Source organism: Physeter macrocephalus, chromosome 4 (genome assembly GCF_002837175.3).
Source record: "Physeter macrocephalus isolate SW-GA chromosome 4, ASM283717v5, whole genome shotgun sequence".
NCBI classification, from domain to species: domain Eukaryota; kingdom Metazoa; phylum Chordata; class Mammalia; order Artiodactyla; family Physeteridae; genus Physeter; species Physeter macrocephalus.
The window spans coordinates 121782883-121801067 of NC_041217.1; the positions used below are offsets into that span (position 1 = coordinate 121782883).

Here is an 18185-nt window from a genome sequence, read left to right on the forward strand (position 1 = left end):
ACCCAATGTTTGAATAGTTATAAAATTTTCTTTTCTATGGGTAGAGCAAGCAGTATTCCCAAATCTGCATTAGTACCAGATACTACTACCTGTAATGCTTTTTTATAATTCTTTCCCTAGACTCTGGTAGTTTCTTTACATACATGTGTATATCAGTACTCAGTGGACTATTTGAGAAGGATTTTCTTTATGTTTCTGAGTTCTCCTTCTATTCAGCTGTTTCTTTTCTGGTACTCTGCTTTTCAAACTCCAGCTGCCTTGATCTTCCCTGACTCTCAGCTCATCTCCTCAACTCAAGGAGTCTGCTGAACTCTGCATGGTTTTATCCTCTATTCCATATCCTGGAAAGTATCTCATAGCAGTAATAACTGGATTCACTTAATTTGTTTTCCATCCCTCAGTGATCACTGCCATTCACTGCCTGATATCCAGTTTTTTAAAAACCATTGTTTCATATGTTTTGTTTATTTTTGTTTCAGGCAGGAAGATATATCAAGTCCCATCTTGTCCAGAAGCAGAAAATGCAAACATTTTAATTGAAATTTTATAGAGAGTGATAAATTTTATTGAGTATTTTAGTAGTGGACTCATTGAGCCAATATAACTGCTTGACCCATTTCATATTAAGTACTATTAAATAATTTCTATTTTTCTTTTTTCTTATTCTACCAAAATATATTTAATCAAGATTCATTATTCTCTATGTAAATCATAATTAAGATTTGATTTATCAATTATTTTTTCTCTATCCAAAGTTAGTTATATTAACTTCTGCCACAGAGAGTTTTAGCTTCTGGCCATTATCAAATGAAGTTAATTTTTTGCATGTTAAATTATGTTAGAAAGGTTTAATACCTTAGTCACTTTTTACTCATTTCGTTAGTTCAGTTTCATTGAGAGATTTGCATTTGTCATTTCAGTAACATGTATCATGATCTAGATCAGTGAACAATCACATATACCTTTTGTTTCAACTCATCCATTAGGAAAATGTCAATAATTTTGGGGACAAAACAAATGATAAAGAGAGACAAAAGACAGAATGGGACAATGAGGAAGGAAGACGAAAAAAAGGGAGATAGCAAAAGCAAAATTCTATTTGCTGCTGAATATGGACTGCTAAACTCTAAATTGTAGACAGACGTCATACCTTTGACCTCAAAGTAGCTGAGGAAACACATGTAGCTTTGGATTAAAATCCTAAAATGTTCCCCTTTGATCTAAAGATGAGGTCTACACTTTTCATATGGCTTAAGAAGATCTGCATTGTATGGTCCATACATTTTCCTTTAGACTCTAGTCTGATTCTGCCCTCAAGTATCCTCACCAGAGAATTCATTTGAGTTTCCCTAAATATGATTTCTCATATACTCAGGCCTTGACTATAATAGATATTTCACTACTTTGAAGATCCTAACTTCTCTCTCCTCTTGTCAATGTTTTCTGTTTATTCCACAGGTCTCAACTTAAAGTAATTTCCTCTGGGAAATTGTCCCTTACAATTCTCTGCTCACATGAATGATTTAAGTATCCGGAGTATATGTCACCATAGTACCTTCCATTTCCTTATAATGTTAGATATCACATTATCTTGTGTGCTGACTGGGTATTTGTTGGTTTCCCTCTGTAGACTCTGGAATCTAAAAGGCCATAGATTCCTCACTTTCATCACTGAACAGTTAGCACTTAAGGCAGCAACTGGCCTAAAATAGATCTTAAAAAATTTTATTTAATTAAAGTTGCTTCTCATTCTCATATTGTATGATGTCATGATTCTAAGACTGAATTAATATCTAAGTACGTATTTGCATTGTTAGGATCACATTTCATTTATCACTCAGTTTCTCTCCTAACTTAATTAGGTAAAATAAGGGGAAGTTTTGCCCACAGAAAATCTATTTTTCAAAGAAAGACACCTAACTTGTTAAAGGGAAGAAATAGTTCTTGTTTAAATTAGTATGTCTTCTCCAGATAGAAAAGTGATCTATTAGAATACAAAGTATGGATTTTAATGAAACAGTCATTTCCAAAGGATCCTCCCCTTTGGCACATATTTATTGGGTTAATCAGTGTTCCACAAAAATGCATGTATCTAAGACTATGTCACTGCTTTTCCCACAGAGGTTTGTAACACTAATGAGTATCAATGACATCGATGTATGATTCACAAAGAAGTTGGTAAGTTAAGCTCTAAATCTAGAGAAGAAAAAAACCAATAAGATTAGAAGGAAAGAAAATTAACTTCCCAATGTCTCTGAAGTCTTAAGTGTGTTCCTGCTTGTTCTGAATAAGCCTCATTTTCATACACTCATATTTCTTAGTTACCATTAATAACGAAATAATGAAGTTGCAAAGGCAATCTTATGAATGAAAGACTAGAGAATTAGAAAGTGCTGTTTATGTTCAGGTATCCATAATACATTTAACTGGACTGAACCACACTACTACAACATATTTAGCCAAGCCCCCAACATCTCAATGACCTCATGGTTTCTGTAATACTCTCTGTTGAAAATACCCCTAAGAGAGAATCTGTGAATCAAATATTTTATGGCTAAAAGACTGATGGTCTGTCTCTTTGACTTAAATTTGTAGGTTTGATTTCTTCCATCTTTTCCAATTATATTTATGAACAAAGCCTCAATAAACTAAAAGTAAAGTTTTAATGAAGGAAGTCCAGGCACCAGCCAACGTATAAATATTCTATTGTGGGAAGAGTGGGCATTGAACCTTCCTGGTATCCCTGAAATCTCATGTCAGTATCAGCTGTGTTTCTTCAATGCAAATAAAACTGGCTTTTCTGAAATGAGCCCCAGGAATGGTGACTTCTAAATTTTGAACTTCAGGTTTATTTTATTTTTTATTAAAAAATTTTTTTAACATCTTTATTGGAGTATAATTGCTTTACAATGGAGTGTTAGTTTCTGCTGTATAACAAAATGAATCAGCTATACATATACTTATATCCCCATATCAGGTTTATTATCTTAGTCAAAATGGCTGAGTTCTGACATCTGGAAAATAAAAGCAGTATTATTGGATCCTGGATACCTACAAACTATTTTTATTATGATATTTCTGGCAACACACACTGCATGCATATTCATGACTTTGAAAATGCTTCCTATTTCTATAGATTTCTTCCTCATTTGCAGGTGTGATTATAGATTCATGAATGCATCTAATCACTTCTAATATGTACAGCAATCCAGCCACTGCATTGAAATTTTCCTTGATTTTTTGATGAGGCTATGGCCTTGAAGGAAGCTCACTGAATTATACAAACCAGAATAGCCTTTAGGAATAGTGAGAGTGGTACATAAAAGTTGGTTCATTTGCAGTTTATTACTGATTACTCTTGATAAGGACTCTAGAACTGTCCCTTATACTACTCTCACTGGCCTCGCCACACACACACGCCTACAGATTCACACCTCCCATATCTTCTTTCCTAAAAAGAAGAGACAAAATGGAGTAAAACCTTTAAAAATTGTGAATCACTGTTATATACCTATAACATATAATTTTGTACATCAACTATATCTCAATAAAAAAATAAATCTAGAAAAAAAAAGAAGAGACAGACATGTTTCCTCAGTCTAAAATTGATATCCTCTTCATTTGAGGAACAATAGAAACTTTCATCTTCCTTCGGTTAACTAAGATTCTGTTTCCCTAGAGTTGAACCAAAGCTACTGCAGGATTTGTGCAAAATTGTTACCTCAACTTATGTTTGTTTCTTAATTGTATCAAGAAAAAATATTAGAAATTTACTTTTCTTCTCTCTGATGATCAATGTGTGTATTAAACTTGATTTGGTGAGAGAACATATCTCAATAAAAGGGCGTCGCACAGATAATTTCCCCCCTTTATCTATATTGCACATTAGAATCTTTGAAACATTTGGAACTTTTAGAGTGAAATGTATGCCAACAATGAAAAATTGGTACTCTGGTGTGAAAGGAAAATGAGGAAATTTTGGGTGATTGTGTGACTTTCTGACACTACAGTGGACCCAGGATTTTATAGATGCTGCTTCTCTTGTTAGGTGTTGGGCACCTGATAGCACAGCTGCCAAAGAAGTCACAGACTCCAGGCTCATTAAAACTAGGTTTGAGGCAAGAGATGTCAATCTTCATAATTAAATGGCTCTAGTGATTGTTTCCCCAGGTGCAGTTTCCAGTCATCTCACCTGCTTTCCTAGATATCTCAACTTGGCTTCTGTTCTTGGTTCCTTTTTTGACTAGTTTCTAGATCAAACCACACTTGACCATGGTTTCCCCCCCATCTATGCCTCTTGGATTCCAGCATTCACTCAGTTCTTCTCTGACTCCTGTCTGATTTCAGTGTTACAACACCCCATATCATAACACCTCCAATATAAAATCTCAACAGAGGAACAGAAAGATTATAAGCATGAATTTGTAGCCTTTTAGTTCTTTATAATCTCATAGATTTTTGACACAATTTTTGATTTTGTAATTTAGAGTATTTATTTTCTAATATTTTTCCCTCATGTTCCTAGCACACAGAAAAACCCAAATATTTCTATTGTTGTTATTATTGTTTTTATCATTATTATTTAGGGATAAGCAAACTAGAACCAAAAACGTTAGTAACTGCCTTAGAGCCACACAGCTAAAAATGATGGAGCCAAGAATTGACTCTGGAGACTGAATATTAAGTTACTTTAAGCTCACCATGTCTTTTTTTAAAAAACATTTTTTTTATTGGAGTATAGCTGCATTACAACATTGTGTTAGTTTCTGCTGTACAACGAAGTGAATGAACTATATGTATACATATATCCTCTCCCTCTTGGACCTCCCTCCCACCCCCACCCCCATCCCACCCATCTAGGTCATCACAGAGCCCTGAGCTGAGCTCCCTGTGCTATACAGCAGGTTCCCACTAGATATCTATTTTACACATGGTAGTGTATATATGTCTGAGCTAGTCCAAGGATGTCAATAAGAAATAGAGGAGTGGATGCTACTTAAAAAGGAAGGAAAGTTAGCAGGAAGTTAGCATTATCAAACTCTGGCAGCAGATAGACAGTTCCCAGTCACCTGGCTGCAATTACATATCAGAACCACTATCCTCGGGTTGGGGTGCTGGGAAAATTGAAGCCGGTTCCTAGTCTGCAGGAACTTACATGCCAAGCAGATCAATAAAAGGACTCAGGTACAAAGATTAAAAATAAGGCAGAGGGCTTCCCTGGTGGCGCAGTGGTTGAGAGTCAGCCTGCCGATGCAGGGGACACGGGTTCGTGCCCCGGTCTGGGAGGATCCCACAAAGGCAGATGTTGAATTTCCTAAATAGGGATGAGGTAAAATTTACTCTAGTAGCAAGAAGCACTTTGTGATGAGCTTCATAGGTTCAGAATAGATTTCTTTGAGCCCTTGTGCTTTGGATCAAGATTTGTCATAGGAACTGATAAGAATGAGACTGTGGTTGTGGAGAAAGGAGGACTGAAAACAGTTAACAAAATCATTTTGTACAATGTTATAGAGATTCTCTACAAGTAATACAGGACCTACTAAAATGTGGGCTCCTTTGAGGCAACAGGAGTCTTTAATTGAAGTAAAATACTGTTAATCTGTGAAATATTTATGGATAATTTATTCTTATAATATTAAAAAGTTTAACTAACTCTGTTGCTTCCTCCCCTAAACAAAGAAATGCCAGGATATAGAGAAGATCAACAAAATTTAAAAGCCAACAAATAAATACATAAAAAATAAAAAATATAAAGAAACAAGAAATTGAGCCAGGAAACACCAGACATTCAAAACTCACATTGTAAACCCACTTTATAAAATAAGAAATATAAACATGTGCATGAAATTGAAAACCTTTGATTCAATTCTTTTGAAAAATGTGGAACCCTTTCTATGTGACTACCTCTCTGTGTTAGGCAAAATAAACACAAAATAATGGCCCCACCAAACATGTACACACCCTAACCCTGGAACCTGTGAATATGTTACATTAAATGACAATCGGGACTTTGCAGATATGATTAATTTAAGGATTTTGTGATGAGATTTCCCTGGAAAATCTGCGTGACCCCAATGCAATCACAAGGGCCTTTATGAGCAGGAAGCAGAAGAATCAGATTCAGAAACAACGATGTGCCAGTGGAGGCAGAGTTTAGATGAGTAAAAGAATGTGGGCCGCCTCTAGAAACCAGAAAAGGCAAAGAAATGTATCATCCTCTAGAGTCTCCAGAAGGAAGGCAGCTCTGCTGACAATTTCATTTTAACCAGTGAGAATTTTTGACATCCAGAACTATAAGTGAATGAATTTGTATTTTTAAGCTACCAAGTTTGTGGTAATTTGTTACAACATTAAACAGAAACTAACACATTCTCCAGCGGTATGATTCATGTTTATCAGAAACAGATGGTGTGAAGGGATAAGATGTGCACATGTGTAATTCTAACAAAGCAATACAAGGCAGAAAGTGATAGTGAGATAAACTGAATAGTTTTTTTCATTTCAGATTGCAAGGAAGAAACAAAATATGCTTTTAGTGGTCAACAAAAGGACAGATCAATCCCATGCAAAATTAACAAGAAACTGTGAAGGGAGTCAAAAATGCAACAATGAAAACTGAATCCCTGCTGTACCGGAAATCGCCATAGAACTTAGTTTTATCATTATAAAATCCGTTTTAAAATTTACTAAAATCCTCCACTTATAAGGCTAAAGACTAGTTACTGACTATAATGTTAATATTTTCACAAAGAAACAAACCCTAATAATTGAATATGTCCCTTTTGTACAGACAGGTGTAAAGTAGTTGGATGCCATTGCCTGTCTGCGTTACTTCTACTACATATTATAATTAAGCATCGTAAAAACACTCTTCTTGCAATACTACCTCTCCAAATTCTCAACACAAATGACAACTGAAAACCTTGCCTTTATTTCAAATATGCAAATTTTAAAAATCCATATATACTTACTAATTTCTTAGGAAGAGTCCCTTCAGGTCATCTAGAATGGTTTGTTGAACACCAAATCTCTGAAAAAAATCAATTTTTTACTAGTGTAAAACTGAAACACACACATACATATTTGTAACTGAGAAGTAGTGTAACTGAAACACACACATACATATTTGGCAGCAAACTGATTCATAGTCAGATGAGATCAATGAGGCTGCTTGCCAAATTAAACTGGATCATCAATTTGAGTCCATGCATAATTTCTTAACTGATAGATCTGCTCAGTTCATGGATTGTTGACTTGCAGAAAGCATGCCATATGAGACCACTGTTAAAACTGATGGTTTGGGCAATGAAGGCACACATGATGAATGAGAAAAGAAGAAAAAAATATTGTCTGCCTCTTCACCAAAGGAAAATGTAAATAAGTCAGAGCTGTATATTTAAGGTTGATCAGGTGCTGGCTATAATTTGAGGTTTGGGGTCTGTTCTAAAAGGCGTTTGGATTTGGATTATCACATTTTCTACTATTATTGGTGACTGTTGGATTAGGGTGGCAGAGAATACGTTTCCACTACTGTCATCATCTCCTTTCCAGAGACCTCAACTAAGAACTTTGAATCCTTTGACTCGTCATTTTGCTTTCTTATCTCTCTATGATGAAAACGTAATTGGAGATATATTTACAGTTTCAGGTCACTGTAAAAGAGTCTGAAGCTAAGAGAAGGTTGAAAATAACCTACTCCTTTCCTCTATCTTGGATAAGGATAAAAGTCATTTGTTTCATGCTCCCTGAAGACATATTTGATAATACCTTTGATACAGATGTAGGTCAAACAGGGATACTTCCATGACGGCAGGTTCTGGAGGTAAGCTTACTTTTTACTTACTCTCTGACAGGAAATTATTTTAAACTCATTACTTAGACTTCAATTTTGAATTTTCAACCACTACCACTAGTAATAATTGTTATCTATAATAAATGATTTGGCATTGGTGAAACCGTCACCCATTCACATACTGCTGCAAAAATAAAATACACAATAAAGCTGCATAACCCTATTAGACATTAAAAACCACCCAAAGCCATGCACCTGAGACACAGAAAATATATGAGTTTTGTAATCCTAAAACTTCTTTTCATCCAATTTTGCTGTTTTCACTAATAGACTATGTTTATACTGCCGTTTACAGTTGTGCCTGAGTACATTGACAAAAGCAATAAATTAGAAAATAAAACTATCTAGTAATTCAGGCATCATTGTGGATCAGAAATCCAAACTGTTAAAATGTAAAACACTTGGAATTTTTACATGAATTGACCAAGGCATTCTAGATTTTTATGCCCCAAATCTTTTTATAGTTTATATAGTTAATCAGTAACATTATCTGAATATTTTAATGATTACTCACATAAAATTGTGAATTTTAAATCTCAAAATGTATAAATACCTGATATGCATTAAGAATGCCCAAGGCAAGTTTCGTACATGTAAGCTTACCCTTTAAACTGTAGTGGTCTTGATATTGTAATAACCTAAAGTGTCATGAGAAGCACTATGGATATAAAGTTAGCAATTTATTTGTATGATATTTACCATGTTTTTACTTATTTCAATATACTCACACAAAAATGGTAGTAAAATATATTCTTTTTCCATAGATATATAAATTATGTAATTTTACACATAAGCACAAAAGACCAAAATAAGGATTCAAGTTCAAGATTCTCTGAATTCATTATAATGTTGAGGTAAACAAGTTGATGTAGCTCATTAAAAGGAATGTGGAGTGGATCATTAAAATCCTTCCAAAATTTATCCATTTATAGACATATCCATCTGTACTGACAGTCATTCAGCTACATGTTTTGCCATCAACATGTGTAAATGTGGCAAGATTTAAATTGTTTCTCTACAAAGAAAACACAATTTTGTTCTAGTTTCCTGATTGTATATTATATTCTTTCTGAAAATTTGTGTTTCGTCCTTTGAGTGGTAATTGGCATTCATCTCTCATATGTTGTTTTATCATATGCCTTTCTCCTGGTGCTGAATTTGGCTATGAAAAATATAAGATTCTTAGCATCCAATCTTCATATTTAGGGCATGATAAACTTGGAGGCATATTAATTTGTATTTAATATTTATGTTTTGCAGCTTGACCTCATCAGTGATTTTTGTTACTTCAAGAGTTAGAGCACAGGAAGCTTTCTAAAATTTCTTTGAAGTAAGTGAAGACAGCATGGTTAATATTGTTACTTAAAGAAGAATATCGTGATATAAAGAGAGAAGGTGCCATTACAAGCCAGAAAAAGAAATAGAATAGAATCTTCATCATTAATAGTTGTTATGATTTGTCCACAAGACCATTTTCTCATTACACAGATGGCATACCTCAGCAATATGAATCCTCCAGGTTTTGCAAATAAATCAAGATCAGCGAACTGAAAAATATATATATTTGTCTGCTTTGAATATAGGAAATGATAAGATCCAATAATAACCCATTAATTAAAAAGCAGAATTTAATTATCAAAACTGCATATTATAAATATTTTTGAAAGATAAATAAATGTTTTCCAAGATTTTAATGCTGGCATGTATATGAGAAATGAGAAGATACAATATGGTAGTAAAAATGCAAATCATAATGGGATACTGCTAAATTTGTAGTCAGGGATTATCAGCTAATCTTGAAAACTGCTTTCTAGCAAAATTTGAATAAAACTTAAACTACTTATTAGAAAAGGTATTGGGTGATATCAAAGAAATATTGTTCACCTCTCCTGTAAACTATATTATAGTTGTATAGATGTACTAGGCTATATAGTAGTTCTCTTAAACTATAAGCCTCTGAAAGCAAATTCTGAGGATAATTCTTTTCTTCCATTCTTTTCAACATTTAGACTATTGCTTTTCAGAACAAGAGACACAAGATATGTTTATTTGTTGAATGAATAAATGAATGAATCATGTCAAGTAGGAATATTTTCAGCCACTATTGATTCTCTAAACCATGAAATCTCATAATACATTATTCTCTAGTTCACAACTATTTTGTAAATTTATTTTCAAAATATGCATGATGGACAATTCCCTGGCATCCCAGTGGTTAAGACTCCACACTTCCACTGCGGGGCTGTGGGTTCTATTCCTAGTTGGGGAACTATGATCCCACATGCTGCGCGGTGCAGCCAAAAAAAAATAAATTTAAAAAAAGACATATTAGAAACAAAACCCAAAATATACATGATGATTCCTGCATGGCTAAAAACACTAATTCTCTCTAACCATCTGAATAACACAATGACAAGAGGGTGGGCTCTGGAAACAGACAAACCTGAATTTAAATTCAAGACTTGAATGTTGTGGAAATTAGGTAAGATATTTGGCCTCCCTGATTTTAAGTTTTTGTGTTGATAAAAAGAAATGAATATAATAGCAACAACTTCATAGGACATTATAAGATTTAAATGAGAGCTATTAAGTCAAATGTTTAGTACAGTGCCTAGTACATATTAGGTATATAACAAAAAGTAGTAATTATTGTTATTTGATTTCTTGTCCTATTCTTATAACTTTTCAAAACCACTCCAGTAAAATAATTCAATCTCTAAAACATTTGAAGACATTTTAGAAAATAATATCACAAGATAACAATGTTAGTCAGGTTAGTCAATGTAAATATATATTGACCCCTTATCATGTAACAGGAACAATGGAGGATGTCAAAAGAACACAACCAAAACTTCAGAAGTGATTGTTCCAAAATATCTATAGTTTTACATTTCATCTCTCTGAAAGTCTTCAAATTGCAAAATAAAAAGAGCCAAAACTAAATAATAATTTATCTTTACTTTAATTAGAAAACAGTCCCACATTTACTAAATAGAATACAATTTGGACCAAGTAATCCAAGAAAAATTCTTGTGGTAGCTAGGAAGAACACTTAAGGAGATCTCACGCACATGATTTGGGGAAAACTGTAGTCTCAGATTGAATGTTCTTAATTCAAAAATGTTAAAATTCACTACAAATATATGAGTTCATAGACAAAGAAATGTTGATTATGAAAAATTACTAAATATGCAAATTGTTTATAATAATCAATGCATCTCCCGTAGAATTTGGCAGATTGAGACAAATTAAAATGGATGACATTATAGAAGATTTGGACCACAATTCATTACCCATTGTACACTATCTAGGATTGATCAAGGGCTGAAAACCTGAATAATTTTTAAAAACTGTACTAATGGTTTATGCCCTATTCTTTGACCATAGTGGAAAATATATAGAAATTAATAACCAAAAATAAATTAAAATGATATGATCATACATAACCATTAAAAGTTAAGTTATTATTTGGACAAAGATACAAAAATGAAATTATGGAAAAAATTTTAAATGTCACAATGAGTGTGTGTAACATTAAACCTATGAAATGCAAATAAAATTTTATAAAAATAAACATATACAATTTTTTTCAAAATAAAATATGGATATTCAGAAAAATAAACAAGAAAAAGGACAACAAATCATAACCATGTAAAATTTAACTTAGGACACTAATAAATATAAATCCATAAACTGATTAAATAAAAAGTAAAAAAGAGTAGCATATATAAATGGCACTCAGTGTGGGTTCTGTGACAATAATAAGTAATACAGACAAAATTATAATGAAGGTTTTTAGGGGGAAAAATAAACTATGTAATATCCATAATGTCTACCATTAGGAATGGGAGATGAGATACGACCAGAGATATATATGAAATAAAAATATAAAAATACTTTTAGATAGTAGAATTCCAATTCCAGCCATAACAGAGTAGATAGCACCAAGGTTCCCATTTAAACTATAGAAAATAGGTAAGGTAAAATACATATTTCAAAATACATCTCTATGAAAGTCATTGGGAGCATCCAACACAGATAAGAATCTGAAGGGTTAGAATCTATAAAAAAAGGGAAGCACATATAGTGAGTTCCACAGTCATCTCAGCACGTTCAATAAAGCCTTTTTCTATATCTTGCAGTGCAGCATATTTGCACCAAGTAGAGAGAAACAGTCCTACAGAACTGGAGATTCTAGAAATTCAAGTCTGGGGTAACCAAACTTGTAAGGTCCTAAAGGTCATGGAAAGGGAACAAAAACACAAAGAAGCCCAATAATATGAATATAGGTTCCAATTATGTCATTGTTCAACTCTTAAGCTGGACATTCACATGAACAGGTTCTAAGAAATCCAAATCTTTGTAGGTGGGAGCTGAGTGGAGATGAGAGAAGCCTCTTGACCCACGAAAGGGGGAGTTGGATTCAAGTCACAACAAGGTAGAAGAAAACATCCTGGATTTTAGTCAAGAACCCAAAAGGAGCATACATCCAAGAAGTAAGGGCCATGCCCTAAAAGCACTAAGTATGCCTACCAAGACAGCAAAACTCAAGACGCACTCTAAAAAATTCTAAGACGAGTCCTCAATAGATAATCCACTAGTATTCTATCTGCTGCTAATAGAAAAGTTAATCTCATTTGGAGGAAATATAACAGTATCCGGAATATTTAACACCTACACAAAAATTTAAGCATGCTAAAAACTGTATCTATTAAATAAAAAAACAAAGAAAAAAAAGATAAAGGAATACAACTCACAGCAATTAACTTATTTACTGTATCAAATATGGGCTTAATAATTATGATGACTATGAGAACTTAAAAGAAATAACAAAATAGATGAAGAGGTGAAAAATTTCAATAGAAAATTGAAATTTTTAATAAAATAATCAAATATATATATTCCAGGTCTAAAGTAATATATCTAAAATTAAGAATTAATAGTGAAATAGGAAAGGGAAATTAAGAGGTACAAACTTCCAGTTACAAAGTAAATGAGTCACAAGGATGAAACTACAGCATGGGGAAGATAGTCAATAATAACATATTATCTTTGTATGCTGATAGACGGTAACTAGACTTTTTGTGGTGATCATTTTGTAATGTATAGAAATATCAAATCACTATGTTGTGCACCAGGAACTAATATTCTGTTGGAGGTCAATTATACTTCAAAAAACAAAAAAACTCATAGAAAAATAGATCCGACTTGTGGTTACCAGAGGCGGGGATGGAGGGGAAGGAGAACTGGATGAAGGTGGTCAAAAGGTATAAATGTTACCGAACCAAGTTTGTTTGCCCAATGAGCATGAAGCCAAACACTGAGACACCAAGGTTTGCAGCAGATAAAAGGTTTATTCACAGGGCAGCCAAACTACAAGGCAGGAGAACAAATCTCAAATCTGTCTCTCCAAAGGCAAGGGGCTCAGTATACTTATGAGATAAAGCTGAGGCATAGAAACATGGGGAAAAGTAACTGGAGATAAGAAAACAGTGAGATAAGTGTGATTCTGTGCAGGCACAAGTAAGCTACAGTCTTCTTCATGGGATGCATTTTCAGAATATGGCCGCGGTAGCATATTCTGAGAGTGGAGTTTTTGGTCCTCTGACCTTTTGGTCAAAGAGCCACTGAGTGGATACACACACATGTCCAGTTGCAGGGTAAGTGATCCTAACCAGTCTTAACTGGATCGAGCTTGGACTGGGCACTGCTGATCCCCAGTTTCTGAAAAACAACTCAGGCAAACATTTTATTGTTTAGGCTACATCATGCTTGGAGGACATGGAAGTTTTTATAAAAACAATTAAAAGGAGCTTGGTCTGTGAAGGCAGGTTACAGTTTATAATTTTTTTCCTTTTATTTATTCATTTATTCATTTATTTATTTATTTTCAGCTGAGTTGGGTCTTCGTTGCTGCACGTGGGCTTTCTCTAGTTGCAGCGAGTGGGGGCTACTCTTCGTTGCAGTGCGTGGGCTTCTCATTGCGGTGGCTACTCTTGTTGCGGAGCACAGGCTCTAGGCGCGGGCTTCAGTACTTGTGGCACGCGGGCTTTAGTAGTTGTGGCTCGTGGGCTCTAGAGTGCAGGCTCAGTATTTGTGGTGCATGGGCTTAGTTGCTCCGTGGCAACTGCACCAGGGCTCGGACCCGTGTTCCTTGCATTGGCAGACGGATTCTTAACCACTGTGCCACCAGGGAAGCCCTACAGTTTATAATTTATTTATGGCTAACTGATAACTACCTTCGGTTTCACAAATTTACAGTTATAAGATAAATAAGTACTAAGGATGTAATGTAAAACATGATTAATATAATTAACACTGCTGTATTATATATGAATGTTAAGAGAGCAAGTCCTGAGACTTTTTCCTCAAAAGGAAAAACTATTTTTGCGTTTTCTTTTATTTTGTATCTATATGAGATGATGGATTTCCCCTAACCTTATTGTGGTAATCATTTCATGATGTATGTAAGTCAAATCATTATGCTGTACAGCTTAAACTTATACAGTGCTGTGTGCCAATTATATCTACATAAAACTGGAAGAAACAATTCACCAGACAGATATAAGAGCAGACTGAACATTTCAGTGGAAAAATTAGTGAATCTAAAGTCAGAGTGAAGGAAAATACTTAACCTGAAGGACCAAGAGGAAAACATAGGAAAATAAGGTAATAGCAGAATAGATATGAGGAACATAGGCAAGGGCTAAATATATGTAATAGAAATGGCAGAAGAAAGAGAGAATACAAAAAAAGCAGTATCAGAATATATAAACGCTGAGAATTTTCTAGAGAACCTCAACAAACTCTATACAAAGAAAATCACGTCGAGGCACTTTATTGTCAAAATGCAAAAATCTCAAAGAAAAAGAGGAAAAAGTCTTAATGGTAGTCAGAGGAAATATGACATGTTTCCCTCAAATATCAATGAGTGTGGGTAACTTTTCCACACAGACTATAAAAGCCAGAAAATAATGAAACAATATCTTTAAAGTGATGACTGAAAAAACAACTTCCAAGTAGAATTCTGTAACCAGAAAAGTACCCTTAAATAAAGATGAAATAAATATAAATTTAGACCAAAAAAAAAAAAAAAAGAAAAAAAGCAAAGAGAATTTCTCTCCAATGAACTGTATTACAAGGTAATCTAGAGGAAATTCTACAGACTGCAGGGAACAAATCCAGGATGGAAGCATGAAACTGCCGAAGGAGTGAAAAGCATAGAAAAGATAAATATAAAAAGAATATTGAATGTTTAAAGCATACATGGTAGCTATTTCTTTGGGAATGTATAACATAAATACATAAGTAAAATATATTTAAAATAGCAAACACACAGGAAGTAAATGAATTTAAACTTTATATGGCCTTACATTGTTGGAAAAGCAGTAACAGTACTAATTTACAATAGATTGTAATAAGCCAAAGATGCACTTTATACTCTGTAGGTTAGGATAACAGGTAAAATACTGTACAACAAATAAATAAATAATAAAGTACCGAAAACTTGGTTAATCCAAAAGAGAAAAGAAATAAAATTAAATCAGTACTTACATGGAATTTACTAAACTACATACTCTAGGTAAAATATTGAGATAGTCAGAATGTATAACAGCACCCAAAACAAAACTATCTGCTGTTTAAATGAGACAAATTTTAATTATAAGACAAAAAGTTAAATGCAAAAGAAAGTGGAAATATGTACCATAAAAGCACAAAGAAAAAAGCTATGTGGCAAAATACATGGTAAGACAAAATATTTTGAAAGCTAAAAGGGGGCATTTAACACTGAAAGAAAGGTCAGTTTAACTAGGTGATATGACACTTCTAAATATCATGCAACCATTACCATAGTTGGATAATTTATATAATATATAACACACCAGTTGATTGGATTAAAGGAGAAAAACTGGAATAGACCAACACATAAAGAAATGAAATTAATAATCAAAAATCAGTAATTAAAAAATCTTCTTATAGAAAAAAAAACAGGCTTAGATTGCTTTGTAGGTGAATTCTACTAAAATAGTAAAGAAGAAATAATACAAACTTTTCCCAAAAATTTTCAGAAAACTGAGGAGAAGTGAACATGTCTCAACTTATTTTAAGAGATCAGTATTACCCTGATACCAAACCAGACAAAGACATCACAAGAAAACTATAAAACAATATGCTTCATAAATATAGATGCAAAAGTATAAACAAACCAAATCCAGCAAACATAAAAGGGATTATATACCATGACCAAGTGGTGTTCTCATGGGAATGCAAGGTAAGAGTAATAGCTGAAAATTAATGTAACGCATCATATTAATAGATTAAGAGGTAAGAACTATATGATCATTTCAACAGATACAGAAAAAAAATTATAATATCCACCATCTATGTATGATTTGTTAAAAAAAACACAAGAACCTAGAAATAGAATGGAACTTCCTCAAACTTATAAAGGATATCTACAAAAACTCAAAATTAGCATTCTACATAATATTGAGTGCTAAATGCTTTCCCCATAACTGAGAAGAATACAAGTATATCTGTCTCACAACTTCTATTCAGCACTGCATTGAAATTTCAGTGCAATCATGGAAGAAACAGAAATAAAAGGCATCCAGACTAGAAAGGAAGAAGTAAAACTGTCCTATTTATACATGACATGATCCTGTATGAACCTAGTCAAAGAAATACACAAAGAAATATACTACAATGTATAAAAAAGTTCAGCCAAGTCACAGAATATAAGATCAACATACATTAGTTTGATTTCTACATATTACCAATAAAATATTTTGGAACAAATTTAACAAAGAAGTCAAAATTTACACTATTAAAACTACTGAACGTTACCTTAAAAAATTAAAGAAGACCTTAATTAATAGAAAGATATCCCATTTTCATAAATAGAGATACTTAATATTGTTAAAATGGTAATACTTCCCAAATTGATCCACAGATTCAACACAAACTCTATCAAAATCCCAGCTGGCTTTTTTGGTAGAAATTCTTTGAAGAAATTGAAAAGTTGATCCTAAAATTTGTATGAAAATGAAAAGTAGCCAAAAATACCAATATATTCTTAAATAGAAGAATAAAGCCAGAGAACATACACTTCCAAATTTCAAAACTTACTACAGAGTGGTAATAATGAAGAAAGAGAAGTACTGACAAAGAATAATAATAGAATTCAATAAAATATAATTGAGAAATCAGAAATTCATATGCAAAAAGATGAATTTAGACCTTTACCTCACACCATACAAAAAATTAATTCAAGATGGATCATAGATTTAAACATAAGAGCAAAATTTTAAAAAACTCTTAGCAGAAAACATAGAAGTAAATATTCGTGACCCTGTGTTTCTTATATAGTTTCTTAGGCAATGGTTCTTAGATATGACTATGAAATAAGAGCTAAAAGAAAATATGTCAAATTGGACACAAGGAAAGACTGCAAATATTCTAAAATTGGATTGTTGTGATGGTTGAACAATTCTGGAATTTACTAAAAATATTACATTGTGTACTGAAAACTGAAAACAAGTGAATTTTATATTATGTGACTTATACCTCAATAAAGCTGATTCATTTTTTAATATAGTTCATAGGGAATATTAGTAAATTGATGGAGCAATCGGATAGTACATAAGAATTCATTATATTCTTTACAACATTTTTGCAATCCTAGCAAAATTCAAACAATTTTCTTGACATATATACACTACCATGTATAAAATAGATAACGAATGAGAACCTACGTATAGCACAGGCAACTCTAAGTGCTCTGTGGTGACCTAAATGGGAAGGAAATCCCAAAAAGAGGAGATATATGTATACGTATAGCTGATTCACTTTGCTGTACAGCAGAAACTGACAAAGCAGTGTAAAGCAACTATACTCCAATAAAAATTAATTTAAAAATTAAAATACTTCAAAATACTTAAAAAATAATATTGAAAGAAAATATATGTCTTAAAATGTTTGATCGCTTTCTGAGAAAGGTACACAATTTTTTTCCACTAAGAAAACATCGGGGATTTAAATATTTAAAATTCCTGTGTGGCTAATGACATTAAAAATGAAATTAAGCAAATGACACTCATGGTGTTCATTACAACCAATTTCTCATGTGTCTTGCTGTACACAGGGCCTGTTATATGCCTGGTTGTTTCCTTGAAACTAGGCCTCTGGGTGGGTTTGGTTTGTACTATGCAATTGAACTTAGATAAGGACTGAATTCAGCTCTCAGTTAAATGCAGGGTGAGAGGGCCTGGGGTACCAGAGAGAGCATGGTTCTGGACTGAGGTATGGAGTGGCTGCTTTCCAATTCAGCAAA

The 18185-nt window shown here is 33.2% G+C and overlaps 1 long non-coding RNA gene across 3 annotated transcripts in view; it reads right to left on the minus strand.

Moving 5' to 3' along the window:
• Positions 1-18185, minus strand: part of LOC114486021 (uncharacterized) — a 133607-nt gene that overhangs the window by 20041 nt on the left and 95381 nt on the right. For 2 of the 3 annotated variants that reach the window (XR_003679267.1, XR_008616988.1), the window contains 3 exons: positions 9350-9399; positions 6972-7030; positions 3382-3451 (listed from right to left, as the gene is read on the minus strand). This is a non-coding gene — a long non-coding RNA (uncharacterized lncRNA). Of the gene's footprint in view, positions 1-3381; positions 3452-6971; positions 7031-9349; positions 9400-18185 lie in introns of those variants that run through there. The other variant, XR_008616990.1, reaches the window with a different exon arrangement.